This window comes from Misgurnus anguillicaudatus, chromosome 3, assembly GCF_027580225.2.
Source record: "Misgurnus anguillicaudatus chromosome 3, ASM2758022v2, whole genome shotgun sequence".
Lineage (NCBI taxonomy): Eukaryota > Metazoa > Chordata > Actinopteri > Cypriniformes > Cobitidae > Misgurnus > Misgurnus anguillicaudatus.
In genome coordinates, this window is record NC_073339.2 from 11,455,832 (window position 1) to 11,476,942 (window position 21,111).

The window sequence follows — 21,111 nt, forward strand, 5'->3', positions numbered from 1 at the left end:
TCCATCATATTTGTTTGTGCATGGTGGATTATTCAAACAATTGCAACCAACAGGGCCATTTCAAGGTTCTAATCTTAGACTAGTTTGGTCTTTCCCAATCTAGGCCTACTGCATTACAAAGCCGTACAAGCATGCGTGCAAGCACCCATCCCATTTACCACCAAAGTGAATATTGAACAGGGATTGCAGAAATACAGCTTGATCAATGCAAGATGCTAAAGCATCACCTAAACCATCACTGTACTTACACCAGCCAGATTATTTTCTATCTGTGAAATTGAATGCATTGCTTCTTGAGTTTCAGCTAAACAGCTGGATGTGTCACTTGTTGGACCATACTGATTTTCTCCATTTCAACTGCCTTTCCAGCGCCAACACATGGAAGCAATGTGACTAACTAGGACCTGGGCGTTTCCGAAAACCACATGCATACTGGATATTGCAAAAGCTTATAGTTGACAATACAATGAGTTATAATGGCAGATTGTTCAACTTCAATTTGATTTGGATCAATATCGCCAGCTTGAACAATCTTTTGGTCTGAAAGCTCTGAATCCTGCTTGATTTCTACAAAAACATGTGATTTGGAGTTAAAACACAACAGTTACACCCTTAAACCTAACCGTCATTCATCAGTCTGCATAGGTGTATGTATTACTCAGATGCACAAACACATCAGTGTTGTTTATTTGCATGCAGCCCCCTGCTGAAGGAATGCTGTTCAACATGAACGTGTGCAGACAGAGTCAGGAAAGAGAGATGTACTCACCATGTCCCGCTGTGTCACGATATAGCTGTGGCCATGACTGCTCAGACTGCAACAGAATGCCACCAACTGCACTACAATCTGAGAGAGACAGAGAAAGACAGAGACACATTTATTAAACAGACTTGTTAATCCACAAGAGAAAGTAGTAGTGATATAAATAAGTATCTGACTGATTGAAATGCATTTAAAAAAGGCATTGTAAAAGCACAGCTGTGACCACTCTATAGGGGGGAGCGGGGCACAACCTAACACTTTTTGGTTTTGGCTCGATCATTAAAAAAATATTTAAGTTAGATCAATCATTTTTTTCATACAATCAACATACACATATCTGCTACAAATGAACGCTTAAAGTTTGTATGTGGGTCCTACCGTTATCGTACAATTACATCGAAAGTGACAGGAGTGCAAACGTGACAACTTACCCCATATGTGAGGTTTATTATAACAAACAGAGGGTTTGTTGTAACACCTGCTAAAACATTTTGTTCAAACACAAATAATTCAATACAATTCTGTCTATATATACTAAAGGTGGATATTGTTTATATATCTATCCTATAATAGATAGATATCCTCTGCACTAAATGACAGTGCTGTGGTTGGATACTAGCGCAGATTAAGGGCGGTATTATCCCCTTCTGACATCACAATGGGAGACAAATTTGAATTACCTATTTTTTCACATGCTTGCAGAGAACGGTTTACCAAAACTAAGTTACTGGGTTGATCTTTTTCACAGTTTCTAGGTTGATTATAGCACTTAAAATATGACAAAAGTCCCTTTTTCATGTCCCCTTTAAAACAAAAAAAAAATCATAATTGTGAGTTATTTCCTCTGATATTGTATTAACAGTTATCATTTTGATTAATAGTATTTACATTGTTTTAATTTCATTATCATTGTGTACCCGAGGCTTAATTGTAACACTGTGTGACAACTAACCCCGCTGTGTAAAAATGTTTTCAATCCCAGCTATCAGTTATTAGAAGTTGCAGATATGTTTTAAAATGATGTTATGTTTTAGGTAACAAGACAGTGATTCAAATAATATAAGGTTGGATTTAGTGACCGACACATCCAATTCAGAAGTCGAAAGAAAAGGGTTTTTACTTCAAATGCCTCCAAAACACTCTTTATTCAATATCTCAATGAAAACACATCAAAACTTTTTACAAATTCACAGGAGATCATCTTCTGACAATAAGAGAAAAAGCAAAGATTTCTCGGTCCTGTATAAATATGTGAGGTAGCCGTGTAGCAATAGGCTTTATGCCCAGCTGCACTACTTCCTGAACTTCAGCCAGCTCCTTGTTTCCTGTCTGCCATTATTGGACAAACTGATTAATCCAGGTGTGCCTGATTATTGTTGTTGTGACAACGGAGGTCAGGCACACCTGGTATTTAAATCCGTCTCTTTTGTCCAATAATGGCAGACAGGAAACAAGGAGCTGGCTGAAGTTCAGGAAGTAGTGCAGCTGGGCATAAAGCCTATTAACCCTGCGTTAGTTTGTGCCCCGCTCACCGCTACATATACAATTAGTCGCTGAATTGCTTGGCAGGTGCTAACATGTAAAACTGATTGAATAATTGATATTTATTCCAATTATTATTAAAATTAAATGTATTTATTGAAGCACCTGTTCAAACTTGACACAGCAAGAGATGTAGATCCATTAGTTCACTCATGTTTAAATATGCAATAGCACAAATGAGATTTGAGAGTTGAATATTTTTAGTGAATTAAACTTTAATTTTCATCTTTGGATGAACTTTTCCCGATACAACACAATACACAAAACTTAAACTCACTGGAACAAGAAAAAACACAAAGAAACAGACACAGAGCGGCCTGACTATTGAAGAAGTGTGTCGGTGAGCTTGTGCCATTCACAAGCACTGATCTGAACACATCTTGTGCACAGTTAAAAGAAATTGAGCTTCAAAGCTTACAATAACAAGATGTTTTAATAAATGGACACATTTTTTGTTGTGAAAAAGACACTCAAAATCCCATCAGAAGCTTCCTCTCTCTGTGAGGTCACTTCCTCTCAAAACCAGCGCTGCTTTACAATCAGCTTCCAGTCTAACCACAGCAGTGTTATACAAAATTCAGTAAAGTAAAGCTTATATACACATCACATCATAATATACATCAGACTGCAGGATGGACCAAGAATAGTCTAATAAAATGAATACAAAAAGATGCACATGATGTGTAACTGGTGCTTTATCTCCATTTTATCATTTGCCACAGAGAATTATGGGAATCACAGGACAGCTCAAGCCCGGCATCCAATAAACCAATGTTAATCAAGCTAATTAAGTAGTGTTTCAGGCAAGATTGCTATTACTTATTAACAGTGCACATAAATCATACAAAACTACAATAACACTAAATACAATTAGGATAAATACTAACTAGGAAAAGGTTTCCCTAAAGGTAATGGAGACAAAGGTAAATATGAAGGCAATCATGTGAGCTCATATTTAAAAAAAAAAACTAGAACAACTGTCTACATTAAAAAAATACTTCATTTTACTATTTTTACATAATTTGTTAAAGATTATTCAGAAAACAGCTGTTGTCAGCATATGGCATTAAAATTTACATTTAGAAATAACTAATAAGATAATATTTAAAAATATATATAATTACGCTTACATGCCATCAAGGTGTATAAAATATTTAATATTTCTCATTAATTGGCGGTTACACCATTTGACATTTTCAGGTCCATTCATTCTTAACTTTCAGAAAAATGGTGCAAATTTATTTATTTATTTTTTTAAATAAAATTAACATAAATACACTGTGCATTGAAATAAACCTGATGCATGCTTTTAAAACAAGTAAAAAAAATAATTTTTCATCTTGCCAAACCGTGTATTTCTGACCCTTATACATGCCCAATCCAGCTCAATATAAGGGCTTTTCGCAGTGCAGCCCTTGTCCACAAAACATTTTAGAGCAGTAAAATTGCATATTTATTATCGATAAAGTTCCAGTTTGTTTTGCATTTTTGATTTGGTAGGTTTTGCTGTCGGTGGAGGAAGCCAGGTGTGCTGTGTGTACAGCGGGTAACACGAATTGTTAAAAAAAAAAAAACTTAATATGACTTCACTAGAGATGGGCATCTGTATCTTAAACAAACCGGAGATGAGGTCTATATCAAGTCACGACGTATTGACTTAACATTACATTTACATTAGGCATTAAGCAGACGCTTAAGGAAGCAAAACGTGAAGATTTACACACAAATTCATGCATACTGAGAGTGAGTTGGATTTCATTCGGCTCCACCCACTTTGCCACCCATCGTTGTTACAACCATGTTTACAATATAGTTTTATAGCTACGTGCTAATGAAAGTCTTAATAAAAAGTGCATTCTATGTAAACAGGCCCCTTTAGGCATGCACGCAGGTGTTAACAGGAAAATGCATGACGTAGATGAGATGGGTGTCATTAAGTGTGTCCAAGATTGAAGCTTCAAATTACAGGTTCCTTTGTGTGCGAACACCTCTACGCCCAGTCTCCCATCTAAAGACGATGACGTAGGCAGACATGGTAGAACTTCACCTTTTGGTGTACGGTTCCCTCACAACAGCATTCCACACATGCTCAAACAAACCAGTTTACCTGTGTGGAGTGGCTAACAGAGAGAAAACACTCAAATTCATTTACATGTTTAACCTCAGGAACCCTGTTATGGATTAAGTCAACATGCTGGGCAACAAATACAAAGGCTAGAGGTGTGAATATATTTAAGATGCATAGACTCATAGATACATAGACATAGATATATTGTAGATAGCTCAAACGACAAAATATGCACATTTATCTTGATGCACATTTGCAATAATCAAATAGACTTTTCCTCCACATTTTTCCCATAACCAAGATTTTTGCTGCAATTGTCTGATTAACGTTCATACAAAATGCAAAAGTTTGAAACGACCTACAATAACAATACTAACCATGACCATGGTAAACATCTGCATTAAATGTAGGTCTGCACGAAATATCGGAAAATTATTGTTGAAGCGACAACAGTATATGCGATATCCATATTACAGAAAGTTGTCATAACTTACATTTATTTATGCGTCCATCATTTGTGTGTTGCATGCTTAGATTGTTGAATTTAGACCAATCAGATGGGGCCTTACTGAATAGCCAAGTAGGTCTTATAATGTTATAGTATTAGCTTGACTGTGGGCGCAAACTCTGCAAAGGTGAACTTAGCAGCTCAAAGCACAGAGCGGAGAATAAATATGTCAGGAGTAGAGACGAGCGAGAAAAACTACAGCAACAAACTTGTGCCTAAACAGAACGGTACGTCTGAAAGTTTTTTTAAGCCTAAATTAGATTTAATTACATCAATTACACACAAATATGTATTACCCGTTTATTATTTTAGCATGATAATTACATATCTAAATAACTAAAAAAAATCTAATAAAAATAGTATTTCTCTTGGGAAATGATATACAACAAGAAATATCGTTATTGCAAAACCCAAAATACGCATAACTTCCTCAATATCGTGCAGACCTAATTAAATGTATTAAACATTGTCACCGAGGTTAGTACTTATACACTGCAAAGTTTGTCGGCATAACGATTAATTGCAACTAATCGCTTGCAGAATAAAAGTTTTTGTTTACATCATGTGTGTACACAGTGTATAATAATTATGTATGTGTATTTATAACACACACACACACACTAAGAAATATTTAAGTGTATACATACTTTTATACTTACTTTTTATTATATAGACCTTTTGCGAGTCGACGTCACAGTTACGTCACGCGCGCAATGTGGTGGCAGAAAAACAGTGTAAATGAATTAGAGGCTGTTTACACTTGGTATTAAGATGTGTTTTCATCGATCGGATCACAAGTGGACGAGAGAGACACATTACGTTTACACCTGGTATTTAAATCCGTCTCTTTTGTCCACTTTCGACCGCTTCTGTGCTGAATACTATGAGGGGGTGGTCTGTGAGACGGTGGGCGAGTCTCTCTGCTGTCATTCAAACCCAAGCGGGAGTAATTATGAGTTTATATGGACGCAAACTAATATTATGTCGGAGTGCACTGCTTGTTTACCAAGTAAACATGCTGCACAGTGTTTTGTACATGAGTATGCAAGAACTTTCTTTGAATTTTCAGCGCAATTGATGAAATAGGATCGCGCAACTTTCACACGCTTTCAAAACGAAACTACGGAGATCAGCCGCTTAGTTTTATCAATGAAAGGCTAAAAATAGCGCTGTTCACCGTATGTTCACGCCAGAAGTCAAAAAAGACGTATATCTTGTGTTTAATACCTCAGATTAGATAAATGGGCGGAGAGAAGGCGGTCGCGTGTGGCTGTTCGAACGCATTCAACCACATGTGCGTTCCGCAACTCCAAAGCGATCCGATCGAAAGTGGTTTCGACCACCTTTGGATGTGGTTGAAAGTGGTCGAAAGTGGACGAGCTCAAAACGTTTTGAACACCGTTTACACCTGGCATTAACGTCGTCCACTTGTGATCCGTTAGACGAAAACACATGTTAATGCCAAGTGTAAACAGCCTGTTAGACACGAGTGAAACGAACAATATAACTCACTAGAAAATGTCTTCTTGTGCTGTTGAGTGTCAGAATAGGAATGCCAAAACAGATGAACCTGATTTTTATATTATACCATCGTCGAAGACACCATTTGAAGATAAACAGAGGTGTTTATGTTTGCAATAAGCCCTCCAACATTATTATACACCGTACACACATATATGATGTAAACAAAAACTTTTATTCTGCAAATGATTAGTTGCGATTATTCATTATGCAGCCCTGCTACAAAAGCTGTACTTCTAAAACAAAAGGAAGTTTTGCTGAACCCAAGCGTACCACGGCTTTCCAGCCCTCACAAACACTCGTATTACTAAAAGAAATAGCACCATCACTCAAAGAACTCATCCAGTGTACTACAGCACAACAGACCATCCACAAAGTATAAAGGTGCTTTTCACCTTTCAGGGAGCCTGATTGTGGACAATAGAACAAATCACAAGCAGATTTAGGATCAGGTTTTGTGAATGAGAAAGAAATAACAGGAAACAACAGGACTGTTTCCAACAAAGATCCTGCGTAAATGGATGGAGTGATGAAGCAGCGAGTATACTCACAGCTGTTACAGTATGCGTCCCTGCTGACTGAGCAACAATTCAGTCATCCGTCCCTTAGGCCCCTCCCACCCATCATATCCACATTACAATATGCCATGCCCACAAATATGGAAATTCCAATAGCTGATGCCAAAGCACGTCGGCTGACGGGCCTAACGTACACAAAATGGTAGAACATGAGATTATATCAAGCACATATTTAATAAAAAGAATTCACATTGAAATAAAAGTGCACTAAAGGTGGGAGAGAGAAAAGCAAAGACAATATCAGAGTCATGTCATCGGTTACATTGTCTCAAGGTTTGCATTTCATCTTCACAACATCTACATGTCTTTGGACATCCACATGGCCATTTGAATCACACCTGCATTTGTACATTTTTCTTAAAACTTTAGCTGCGCAAGCCTGGCCTGAACCCTGCGACCTTAAATGTAGACAAATGATCGGGGCCTCTGTATTTCCTGTACTCTCCAAACGCAGAGCTGCCGTCTTGGCCATGCATGTTTCTTTGTTCACTGGAGTGTCTAGTGTCTAGTGAAGTGAGCTCTCCTGATCCGAGACCAGCGCTGGCATGGATCACACACGTTCCTCTGTGTATGTGTGTGTAGTAATAGTAGGCTCTCCTGCTTGGCTTCCAGATTTGGCATGCCGTTCCCTCTCCCTAACTGCAAAACTAAACCAGTTTCTGTGTGTGCGCGCTGTTGGCAATGCGCTGCAGGCTTCTACGGGCCGCCAAAGGCCTGGCGCCATGGTGACATGATGTCAGACGACCAGCTGGTGAGAGGGGTGATGTGCACTGGCACGTAAGTGTGTGCACGTGCATGCATGCATTGACACACAACAAGAGAGAAAAAGCATGCTCACACGATACGTAAATGCATGTACGAGGAACGGTTGCATATCGGTTATCACGATATATAAAACTATGCAATCGAAACGCGATTATGCGATCGCATGATTCAACGCATAATCAGCCAAAGTTCGCATATTTATGCGGGGGGGGCACATTTTTTCAAATACGCCGCACTTTCGCAGCATAAATTGCAGATTTCTGTGCGCAAAATACGCGGGCCTTGCATGATTTCATAATCCCCGCATTTTCGCAGCAAAAATCACATATCTTATCAGAAAGTTGAAGTAAATGCAACATTTTTCACACAAGCGCAGCCATGTCCCCTGTTGCCATGGGAACGTTATGAAATGACGTGATTATGTGACGTGAACATCATTGAAAAGCTGCAAAAAGTTTTTGCAAGTTCCCGCCGTTTTTGCAAGTTCCAGCCGTTTTTGCAAGTTCCCGCAATTTTTGCAAGTTCCCGCAATTTTTGCAAGTTCCCGCAATTTTGCAAGTTCCCGCAATTTCATCGCATAAAACTGCATAAATATCCTGCATATTCCATCACATTTTTAAAAAAAACACGTTTTTGCCAACAACAATCACCAAAATACGCTGCGTTTTTCTGGAAGGACTGCTAACTCACTGTTTTCTTGAGCTTCTCTCACTTATTTAGTTTTGTCTAGCCATCTTAACAAATCACACACATGTAACAAAACGTAAATAGTTAACATGAGACAGGCATGTTAGACACGACAAGACACCAGGATGTTCATGTAGTTGGGTCAACCACCAACCAAAACAGAAAAGTATGTCTGCGCCTGTGAAAATTGAGTCTTGAAGGCCTCAAAGGTGTTTTCAGACCAGCTTCTTATAAATTACAGATGCAATATTCCATGTTCCAGTATAGACACACACACGTCCAACAAAATGACACAGTTAAATTTGGGTCCATTTAGCAGGCTGGCACACAGACACCACACACACACTTATGAACTGGCAGCGCAGATGCTCTGGCAAACTCCTTCTGGAGTGGAGGGTGCAGGTTGGCACAGCTGGACCTCTCCATATCACACAGAGGCTGAAACAGAGTTAGGACACAGCCTGGTGCCCAAAATCACTGAGAAAGACGTTAACACATGGGATTATTTCCAGTTAAGACAATAATATCCTCTTTCACAACTCCTCTGTCTTATTGTTTACAAAATCATACTCCATACTTGAGTCTAATAAGTCTGGCGTTAGCACCATGATTCAGCAGCTGGCACGTGTTGCAGACACTGGGCATTGGTGCTCATGCAGGTGACAAAGGTTCGAGTCCAACCCATAACCAGCTGGGTGTGGAAAGGAATCACAAGGAAATTGAATCAGCAATTCCTATGGATTACACAAAACAATTGTGGTGAATATGGGGGTTAAAACATCCAAGAGGTTTTTGGGAATTTGTCTAAAACCTCATTTACACAGCACTTTGGTCCCAGAAAATTTCTGTAAATCGCCTTCTGTGAGAACAAAAAAAAAGTTCCGTAAATGTTCTGGGATCGCTCCCATAAAGGGGACCTAGTAACGTATACGGAAAGTTTTTTGTGTGAAAAAATGGCAGAAACAATGCCGCCGTAAGGGGCGTGCCGTAGTCAGGAAGAAGTTATCGTTCAGCTCTTTGACACGAGGGAATTCAAAGAAGATCAACAGTCGTGATGAAAAATGTCGGCAAATTGGACTGAAGCAGAGATCAGGGAGCTTGTCACGATCCACGCTGAAGCTCAGATCATTCACAACCAGTAGGGATGCTCACATTGACCATTCAACCGTTAACCGAAGGTAAGAATTTATGACCGATTAACATTATCAGTTAAAATAAAAAAAATTTGTTAATACATGGTGCGTGTTGTCATAAGCCGACAGACATTTTGCCACTTTTTCTATCTTTAATTTGTGAATGTCCAGTAAATGACACAAATTATTGCTGCCCTGATGGTCTGATAAAGTAATCATTTGTATGAGAAATCATTTGTATGCGTGTTTGAAAGCTGAACGGAGACGCGCGCGTGTCCGCGCAAGATGACGCGGTCCGTCTCGCGCACATCCGGACAGACGTTCACTGATGGCCTCTGACCCTGTCCATAAACATCTCTCTTTTTGCACAAACGGAGAAAGACGATGCAAAAACAAAACTTTCTGAAAAGCATCCTGCTTTAGAAATGACCACTGTGGTAGATGAAACGGAGACAATCTGCCCTTTTTGGATATTAATCCTCTGGACTGATCACGTGCTTTTTAATAAGGTAATGTTGCGTGATAGGGGTATGACAAGACACTTAATCCACGAGACGAGACGAGACACGAGATTGGGTTCACGAGAACGAGACGAGACGATATTTTTACACTTTTTAAGAAATCCTCGATGATAAAATAAATGAATAAGAAACTGAAATCATGTTATTTTTAAATGTTTTAACTAATCAAGGACTGCCCCTAACAATTATTTTACTAACTGATAATGAAGTAATTTGTTATTTTTGGGTAATAAAAATAGACCCAAGTGTAGGGCTGGGCGGTATATCGGATTTAGGGGATATATCGATATGGGTTCCCGACGCGATGCGGAATTAGCCCATACCGTTCATATCGATATGGTTTAATACAACTCAAGCGCGCATACACGCGCTCTGCGCGAGCCCGCCCGTCCCAGCAAATACGCGACATGGAGAAGCACGCAGAAACTCTGTGACGCTTGGATGCGCATTAAGAATGTGGACATTCAAAAACTGCGGCTGCATGCACTCGGATGATTGTAATAACTGAGCTCAAGACTAAAATAAAATGTCTCCTCAACCCGCTTTTATAGAGAGAGCATTGGAATAAAGTTACCGCTGCATATGTGTGCTTTCATCCCAAGTTACAACATGTTTGACGCTCCATCACAACACCTATTTATCTAATACGCTATTAAAGTTATTCCTCATCACTATTATAGCAATATCAGGTGAGCGATACTGCGTTTATATTTTAGTTCGACGGGACAAGTACGTAGATAAAACAGAAACTCCGAAGGAGTTTTATTTTGTGGTGAACTTTTTCCTCAGATTCAAAGCATAGCAGCCACAAACAAGTCTCTGTTATTTAATTTTAAAACGTCACTTTAGAATTAGTAACGAATGATTGTGCTGCTTCAGTGAAGCTATTAGTGTGAATTAATGAGATTATTATTAAGAAATAATAAGGGAGGATGTGTGTGAATGAAACACAGACACTTTAAATGTGCTGAATGTGTGCGCGTTATAGTTTCAGTTTGCACGTAGCCAATCAGATTCCAGAACCCCATCTGTTCTATAAACTTAATTATTTTGGATCATATGTTTTTAAGTTTTGTGACTGGAATACACTATATAAGGACAAAAGGACTGTGACACCCCCTTCTAATGAAGAGGACTGACTACTTTAAGATTTGTGTTCACAGAATTTACTAATGCTACAGACAGTTCAGTATATTAATGAGAATTGTGTGTTTCTAATTTTATGGATAATAATTTCAATAGTATGGGCAGGACCATTTTCTATAATTATATTATAGATTAAAGATCATATTACATGATAATTCTCATGTGCACAAAACAAAGTAAAAAAAAGAAATGATTAAGAACTTCACTGGTTTGTATATAAAGTTAACTAAACCCAGCTAAACAACTTTGGTATGACAAACATTTACCACCCATCAAGGACATGAGCATACAGTCATTTCGGGTAAGATAAAGGATCTAACAAAGATGATTTTTTTTATATGGTACTGCATGGTATATAATTTTTGTTTTGATTTGAAGTGGAATAGATAGTTTATTAGGGAGTGTTTACAACTTTATGGTACAACAACTTCAGCCACAAAGATTATAAAGGCTTTGACTTTCAAGTAACATTTTTATCCTTTTTGTAAAAAATACCGGATATATATCGGATACCGGCATTCCTAAAAAAAATACTGGGATATGAATTTTTGCTCATACCGCCCAGCCCTACCCAAGTGAGCAGTAGCCTTTAAAATGACATAATAACGAAGATGCAATAATAATTGGTTCAAATAAAGTATTAAAACCAAGTTACATTAAACAACATTACATTAACAAACACATTACATTTGTGGTCTATAAATAAAAAGCATTATATATATATTATAACAAATGCCTGTAGGGGGAGATAGTTGACTCGTCTCGCGGACGCTATCTTCACTTTCACTTTAGACGGAGAGAAACGCTTATTTTTTAGCCAAACAATGTTTAAATCCATTTGAATATTTAATATACGTCCATTTCTTTACAATAGAAATGAACATGCAGACATTAAATCATGTAAACTCTGTGATGGTTTAATCTGCGGAGACTTCACATCTGACACTGATCATCAGACAAACACAACACATCTCAGACTTCATACGAGCTCCCAAACGAACATTATTGGAAACCCAAACAAAAAAGCAAATGCAGTAAAAGACAGATTATAATGCATGCACTGTAAGAGGCTAATTACACCAACCACGCTTTAAACGCTTGGAAACGCAAGGCGCGACGCACTGCCTTTTTAAAAAAAGAGCAGTGCGAGTCGATGCGGCTTTTAATATTGCTAGGCAACCACCTAGTCAGCTGTCTTGTCAATCAAATCTTGAAGCGTGCGCTCTTTTGCTGTTAACTGTCATATTAGCAGAAACTTTAAAAAGATGACGCTTGCTCTGACCTTGTTTGAGGGTGAGAGGTGCACAAACACGCAGGAGAGAGTGAGCGAGTGGAGTCCGGTTTTTCAAAGCAACTGTAAACTTCCCTCACCACAACGTAAGGCCCGCATCTACCCTCATTCGAGTGGACAATGCAAAGACGCGAATGACGTCGGGCGCTTCTCCGCTCTCAGCGTTCCTTCAAAAGGCGCATGCTGCGGCCGCTGGCAAACCGCAAGGCGCTCAGCGCGCATAAACAGCGCGCAAACGCTCCATGCCCATAGAATATCATTTAAAAAAGGCGCCTGCAACTGCCATAAACGCTTTTGATGTAACTGCCCCTAAAGGGTCAAACAGAAAGCTGCATCCTCCGGAGGTCGCATAAGCAGGCTGCATACGTCATTAAGGTATATTTCAGATCATTAACTGAGCATTACATTCTCAAGTCGTGAGCATATTACAAATATTTGCGATTAACTAAATAATTAGTAAACTTTTTAATTGTTAGTATTCTCTAATACGACAGTCTTTATAAAGTAAATCCAGTTTAAAAATGCGACCTCCGAAGGATGCAGTCTTTTATTTGAGAAACGGCCAGAATTTCACCTACACAAGAAATCTCGCGAGACACACTTAATCTCGCGATACATATTTAATCTCGCGAGATCTCGTCGCACGAGATCTCGTCACACCCCTATTGCGTGAATATCTGATAATGTATGAATCCTGGTTCTGTTGTTGATCTGTTGCTGCTATTTGCACGTTCAAATTAAATCTTTTGTTTTTACTAGTTCACAGACAACCGTCAACTGTATTTTTACTCAATGACAATTTCATATTAAAATCTTTTAAGTTAACGGTTAATGTTCGGTTTAGAAGCTACGGTTGTTGGTCGGGAAAATTAACTGATATGAGCATCCCTAACAACCAGCATTACAAAAAAGTGCATCACGCACTCCTTATCATCTTGTCATAAACTAAAATGCACGTGCATGGTTTCTCGAGAGAGAAATCACGGATAATTAGCACTCTTCGGACGCTGTGGAAAAAACCTGCCAAGAATTGCAGGAATTTGAATACGTCACGTGTCTTTACGAGATCTTTGCGGTACTCTGCGAATGCCTGCATAGATTCCAGAAACTGATTGGCAGTGTAATTGACCCAAAAAAATCGAACGATCCCAGACAAATCACGGATGCATTTCCATGCATTTTCCGTAATCTCTGTGTGAACAGGGCTAAAGATCAAGAAGCTCCTTACTTTCCGCAATGAATCGGAGATAATGCACTTGAGTGGTTTCACAAGAGAGAAATTACGGATTATAAGCAAACTTCAGACACTGCGGAAAAAACCTACCAAAGTCCAGAACTTTAAATACGGCACGTCTTTATGGGATCTTTACGGAATGTGTGTAAATGCACACACAGACTCCGGAAAATCATTGGCAGTGTTAAAAAACAAAATCGAACTATCCCAGACAAATCCCGGACGCATTTTCTGTGTATTTTCCATAATCTCTGTGTGAAAAAGGCTTATATGAATCGTTGATTCAATTGCACAGTCCCTCTGTGCATTACCTCATTTTGTTTATTTATTTATTCTTCATCTATGGCTTTATTCATGGTGGGAACTGGTTATACACAAGTTGATCCACAAGTTAATCCATACACAGGTTGGGGGATACATTTGGTATCTCCAGTTCTCCTAACTTGCATGTTTTTGGCCAGTGGGAGAAAACCGGAGTACCCGGAGTAAACCCACGGTGACAATGGGAGAACATGCAAACTCCACACAAAAAGGCCACCTAACCTAGCTGGGCCTCGAACCAGGAACCTTCTTGCAGTGAGGCAAAAGTGCTTCCCACTAAGGAATAATCATACAATGCATGTAAAAAAATGGGAATCCTTAATGCACAGATTATTCCAAAAATGAAACTGACAAAATGGTACACACATCTATTCAAAGCAACTAACTGTGCATTCACACACTGATGTACTTAACTCACAACACATGTGTTGCTAACACAGTTCTCAGGAACTTCAGGAACACATGAGCTCCAGTAAATACTATACAATGAAGGCAGTATGATTTAGCATTTGAAGACTAAACTGTATTTTTTGATTAAAGCTGATTTGCTCTAGGTGGGCAGATGGCTTGCTGGCCCGTAGGGGAGAAGCCAGTGAGACTGTGTCAGGACAGGGTTACTTGGTCACCAGTGAGAAACTGTGAGAGCAAAAGGCTTATTGTTGCAGCTCAGCACCCGGCGACATTAAACAACACTAGCAAACTGAGAGCATTACTCTCTAAATCTAATACAAATACAGTTACGCCTACTGCTGTATCCAAAGGGTTTGGGTCAATTTAGACCTTTTGTGAAGCATTTGCGTTTAACATTGGAGATCTAACATGAACATGATACAGTGTAGTCATGCTAATACAACAGCCATTTTTACTTTGGTTGGCTAGCAAGACACCAAACACCCATTTGTATATTGATATAAGTGATTCACTGCTAAATGTTCATGATTTGATGCTATGTGCACTGTACTGCTGTGTAAAAGTGGTTAATAGGAGCTGAGCTGTTGCGCTTCTCATTTGCTCCAGGCCATAATTTGGCTAACAGAGTTGGCGAGGGTCGATTTAACTGTCTCAGAACAGACAATGATTATGCTAACACAATACTCAAACTTCTAATCTGGACATTTCAACTACAAATTGAATTTCAGGCCATTTTCTGAACCGTTTTAGTAGATCCACTTGCACTACATTGGCGAACATTAAAGTTATTGAGAAATCGCTTACAAAACAGTACCAGCGGCAGTCCCATGGTACAGCAAAGGTATCAGAAGTCACTTTTCCATTGTATGATACCAAGCGGCTTGGTACCACATGGCTGGGCTCAGCTTGCTTTACTTTTGCTTTTCCAGAGTTTAGTGCCGCTTCAGAGTGGGCGGGATTATTGAATTAACGTTACAGTTGCGCCACCTCTACTGCTTTGACATCACCATAAACGCGATACAAACAAATGAGATTGAATGGTGTTCTTGATTCTTAGCATGTCCATGTTTTCACAGCTAAAAGGAAGTTTGGGAACTCGGCCAACAAACCAAAGATGACGACATAGTACCCCACGGTTTGGGTCAGCTTACTTTTGAGAGCTTTTCCATTGGGTGTAGTGCGTAGTACCCGATACTTTTTCCAAGGGTTCTGAGCTGATGCCAAATGTGAAGTGAAAACACCATAGATCACTGATTGGTCTGAGAGAATCGTCACTACCAGCGTCATTGCTATAATGTAAAGATTAGCTTTACCTTCACGCTAGCTTGTGCGGTCTCAAAAAAACCCCATGTTGTCATCTGTGCTCTGCTATAAGTTCCCAAACTCCCTTTTAGCGCTGAAAAACATCCACAGCTTGAGAACCATGAACACCATGCCAATTTTTTTTCCCAGACTCGCAGTTTGTAGCGGCACATTCGCAACGCACGTGCGCATTATATGTAGCCTGACGTTGCCATACTCAATTCTAGTCAGAATTTGAGTCTGATACCGCTCCATTGAGCTATAATTATGAGGCGTGTCTCAACCGAAAAATGCCTCTGCACTCAATTGGATAGACCTACGACCAATCAGAGCAACGGAGTGTGTGACGTATGTTGAAATTACGTCTTTGCAGCCTGACCGAACTGCTAGTTATTTCGCTACAATGACACTAACATTGTGATTATACTGAGTTAGCGAATGTACATCAACACCTATTATGTTTACAACATTTCGTTTATATCACAACATGAAGTATTTACTAAGTCATAGAGTAAGACTATCTCTTACCATTTGTCTGTTAGGTGAACTTAATCCACGACAATACCCATTAAGTTGGCTTGAAAATATTGGAGTCTAGCATGTCCCTCCACTTATTCAGCAACCACGATTCTGGGCTTCCGAAAAGAAGCTGGCAACGACCGCTAATTATATCCATCTCGTAGTTGCATCGCGGTGATAACGTTAGCCATTTCAGTTGTGACCAACTTTTGCCGAATAGGAAGGACGGCAAAAACATCAACAAATGCCCTGCTCGCGTTTCTCTGTTCCTCTTTTAAAATCAATGCTCTGTCGATATCTTTTAGAACAGACTCAATGTCAGAATCCACACATCTGAACTCTACAGCGGCAGCCATTCAACACACGCGCTCTTTGGTGATGTGGTTCATTACGTTACTGTCGTTTATCTGTAAATCATCGTATAAAGCCCGCCCTGACAATTTGATTGGTTCGACCAGCATTTATCCTAGCATAGTAGCTCCTCAACGCAGAAACCCCAGACCGATCTTCCCGTTTTCAAAATCTTGTGGGCGGGGCTAAGATCGGCTGGCACTCAGGCTACATTATATGTGTATATGCAACTTAAATGAGGCTCAGCAGAGCGCATCGACTGATGACGCCATTGGTGTTTGTACAGAAACTGTCACGTGATACACACAATGTGCAAACATCTTTGTGGTGGTCAATTTTGATTTTGTGGCGGACTGAGAAATAATTAAATGTATGGGGATGTTTAGCATTCCAACAACGCACTCACTTGTATGATACAGCAGCAGGCAGCGCAAATATAACGTCACGCCTATAATCCCTCCCATTGCGAAGTGTTACTAAACTCGATGGAAAAGCTAACCAAGCCAAAGTGAGGTGAGCTGACCTGAACCAAACCAAACTGTGGGGTACTATGCAATGAAAAAGTGCCATTGGTTTGCTCGACTGCGCACAAGGGTAAGCTTATCTTGCCTTTAGCAATGATTGCTGGAAGTGATGATTCTCTCTGACCAATCAGTGATCTGCAGCATTACACGTTACATTTTAGTATCAGTACGGCTCGCTTGAAACCTCAACCGAGTGAGTACTAATAATAGTATGGGGTAGTAGGTACTGTACATAGTAGACAAACCCAAAAGCTGTACAGAATCGTACCATGCAGTACTATGCAATGGAAAAGCACCAAGATACTAACATTTTGGCGCTAAATAATTATGAGAGACAACTTTGATTGTCTTACCCTGGAGGGCCGGAGCACTACAGAGTTTAGGTCCAACCTTAATCAAACTTACCCAACTGTGATTGTTTAGTGATCATGAAGACCTTGATTAGCTTGCTCAGGTGTGTTTGATCAGGGTTGGTAATAAACTCTGCAGTGCTCCGGCCCTCCAGGGTAAGATTTGGGGAACCCTGTATTAGATCTTATTTAATTTTTTCTTCACTAGGGTTTGACCAATTATTGATCTGGGGTGCGTTTCCAGAAAGCAACTATGGTCGCAAGTTCTGTCGTTACAAATACCAGAGTTAGCTAATGATGCTTTTGTGAAACCGATTATCAACGTCCATATTAAGTATTTTGCCGATTATTGACATCGGTCAATTTAAAAGCTGATTTGCAGATAAAGTAATGTAACTTTGAAATGCGTATTTGGCTCCGATTCAATGCAATAAATTCGCTCTGACTGCAAGTGAGCTGGACACTGCAATACAAGAGTTTAGCACGCATTTCGGGCCGTTGACCAAGACAAAGCTGGCATTTGCACACCATGTCATTTCAAAAATCAGGGTTCCCACACCTTAGTTAACTTCAAATTCAAGGACCTTTCAAGGATTTTCCAGGTCCAATACCCTCAAATTCAAGGACTAAATGTGGGGACACATTTCAAGTGAGATCATGGTTACCAGGGGTGGCACGGTTCACAAAACCCTCGGTTCGGTTCGTATCACGGTTCTATGGTCACGGTTCTCGGTTCAGTACGGTTCTTGTTGTTATTTTTTTAACACTCAGAAATTTATTATCTTATTAATGTATTAATTATCCATAATTTAGGATACAGTATTAAAAAAAGTTATATCATGTAATCATGCACAAACTGAATTTGACTTTAAGCACATTATTGGGAACATCCCTGAGGAAAGCCAGGCGAGATTTTTTGACACAGCGAGAGGGAAGACATTGATGATTTCAACATGCTTTTCATTTATTTGGCAAAAAAGAGAATGCGCATGTGTGCATTTTTAGCACACAAAGATAACTTGCATTTATCAAAATGCCAACTTCAGTGTAGCTTTAAGATTTATCACTGAGAGGCTGCTTAAATACTGCAGAGAGAATATGTGAACGAGAGAGAAACATAACGTTTACACCTGTAATATTTAAATCCGTCTCTTTTGTCCACTTTTGACCATTTCTGTCCTGATTACTTTAAGGGGCAGTAAGTATGAAATAAGATCGCGCGACTTTCACACGCTAGCAAAATGAAACTACGCGGAAATCAGCCGCTTTCGTTTTATCAACGAAAGGCTAAAAATAGCGCTGAATACGAAAAGACGTAAAACAGTGTTCATTACCTCAGATAAGATAAATGGTCGGAGAGAAGGCTGTCGCGTGTGGCTGTATCTATTGTTTTATTTCCGCTGTCATCATAGGTAACATGAAATAAAAAAAAATTCCACACACCAAACTTATACGACGCTGGCGCATCCTCCAACTGCGGGTAGACTTCTTTTTCTCTCCCTCTTGCCATTTCTACACGTGACATGACCGGCAGCACTCACTCTCCACAGCAGTCACCTCTTCTTTCGCGCTATTCGCGAAAGGGGAACACGCTATCTGGTGTCACATAGAGGGCACGAGGCTACATACATTGCGCATGCCATGAACTGTTGAACCGTACGACACACACGCGCTCCGAACCGAGACAAGCGAACCGAACGGTTCGGATTTTTTTCATGAACCGTGCCACCCCTAATGGTTACATCGTGCTACCTTTTAAGATACATTGTTACAGTTCACTTTCGAGTGAACTTGCACTGGGTCACTGCGGTGACACTTTGGGGACGCCTCCAGGGGTAAGTGCGTCTGAATGTGTATATCAAATTCAACCAATGGTGAGGCTTAACGACAAAGACAGGGTGTAGCGGGAACCAGGAAGTATTTCGCCATCTGAAATATTGCCAAAGACGGGGTTACAGGGACACAGGAAGTATGGCAAGGGAGACGCAGCGTCTTGTTCCCTTCTCAGGAAACAACAGTTACATACATAACCTGAGACGTTTTTATGTATCAAACACAACTATGCAAAAAAACATTTTGGTATGAACCAACATTCGCATGCAGAAGATACAAGCAATTAAAGTGAACAGTTTAGCACGTGTGCTTAAAAAGTCTAGAATTTTTATGATGTTATCCCACACTACACAGTATTTTTTCCAGAAATCTTGAGTAAAATAGATTCAAGCACTTTCAATGACCTGTATCTATGCATGTATATTTTCAAAAACTTCCCACAGCCTTGAATTTTCCCCCAAGTTTCACAAGCATTCAAGGATTTCAAGGACCCGTGGAAACCATGAAAAATACAAGCCATTTCAAAGCATAAAGAACTTGAGTCAGTGCGCTCTTATGTACACATGTATTGTAAAAAAATATGAGGAATATGAGAGGAACAGTAATAGTGGCAGCCATCCTTGCACCATGTCCAAAACAGTAATAGTGGCGGACAGTCCAAACAGCCATCATTGCACCATGTCCAAAACAACATGATAACAGCATGACACATTTTGGTAGTAATAAGGCAAAAAAAATCATCAAATGCTTTGGTTATGAATTCATTTTAAAGAACGGTACCTTACTTTCCCTGGCATGTCATTTCAGGAATAGTAGCCAAATATTTAGCTGCAATTAATGGTTATGAATATGTTACTATACTAATATGTACTAACAAATCTCCATGTGACAAAATATTCAATAAGCATTACATTAAAGACTATGATGTCAGTGGGTAGCAGGAGGGTAAATAATCCACTATATAAATAAAAGTGAGGATCAGTGTCCTGCTCCAAACCTGCCGCAAATGATTTTTAATACCTTAAAATACTCGCCAATGCAAAAAAGTAAACCCCACCATTTACCTCATTCTGAAAAACCTTGAAAAAATAAACCGAGTCTACATTTACACATGCAAATTACATTTCTCCGGGAAAAACCGGCTGATTTTATACAAGCAACCTGCTTGTTGCTTCCATGTTATGCAAAACAAGAATCTGGGTTGTAGGTCAAAACTTTTCAGATGTATTCTGAAACATTTCAAATTAACCTTTAGGTTTAACTGGGCAGAGATTATTATTGTTGTTATTAAGATTATAGAAGGATAAACTGTTGAAAATTGTGTCACTTGTAGGTCAATGACATATCCCTGACAACCAGAAAAGTTTGACTGTATCTAGCTAAAGGGGAGAGTGTCCATTGTGGGCAGCGGGTAAATAAAATCCTCCTGCACATTAATCAAGATCACCTTTAATTACGAACTGCAAAGGAAATGCAAACCGCAAACTAAAATACACAGAATCGACTTTAGGATGGAAATAATCAAAGAGCATACCAGTAAATACTCAAGCCAGCACAAGGACACTGCAAATTCACAATACAAAACACATCCACAGACATATATGCATTGCATACACTATATTTCCCATTTAAGTCACAGTTGTTGTAATACTGGTGATGCGATGTTTGACTACATCTCCAAGTCTGCCACGATGCGTTTTTGATTCGATTCAGGGGCCTGCGATCAATACCAAATGATATTAC

General features: G+C 39.4%; 1 protein-coding gene across 6 annotated transcripts in view; it reads right to left on the reverse strand.

The window, feature by feature from the left end:
* The window catches only part of bcl9 (BCL9 transcription coactivator), a 141,401-nt gene that overhangs the window by 37,254 nt on the left and 83,036 nt on the right, over positions 1-21,111 (reverse strand). For all 6 annotated transcript variants that reach the window (XR_012365600.1, XM_055204597.2, XM_055204599.2 and 3 more), the window contains one exon: positions 770-847. The gene's annotated coding sequence lies outside the window, so the exon portion shown is untranslated. The remainder of the gene's footprint in view (positions 1-769; positions 848-21,111) is intronic.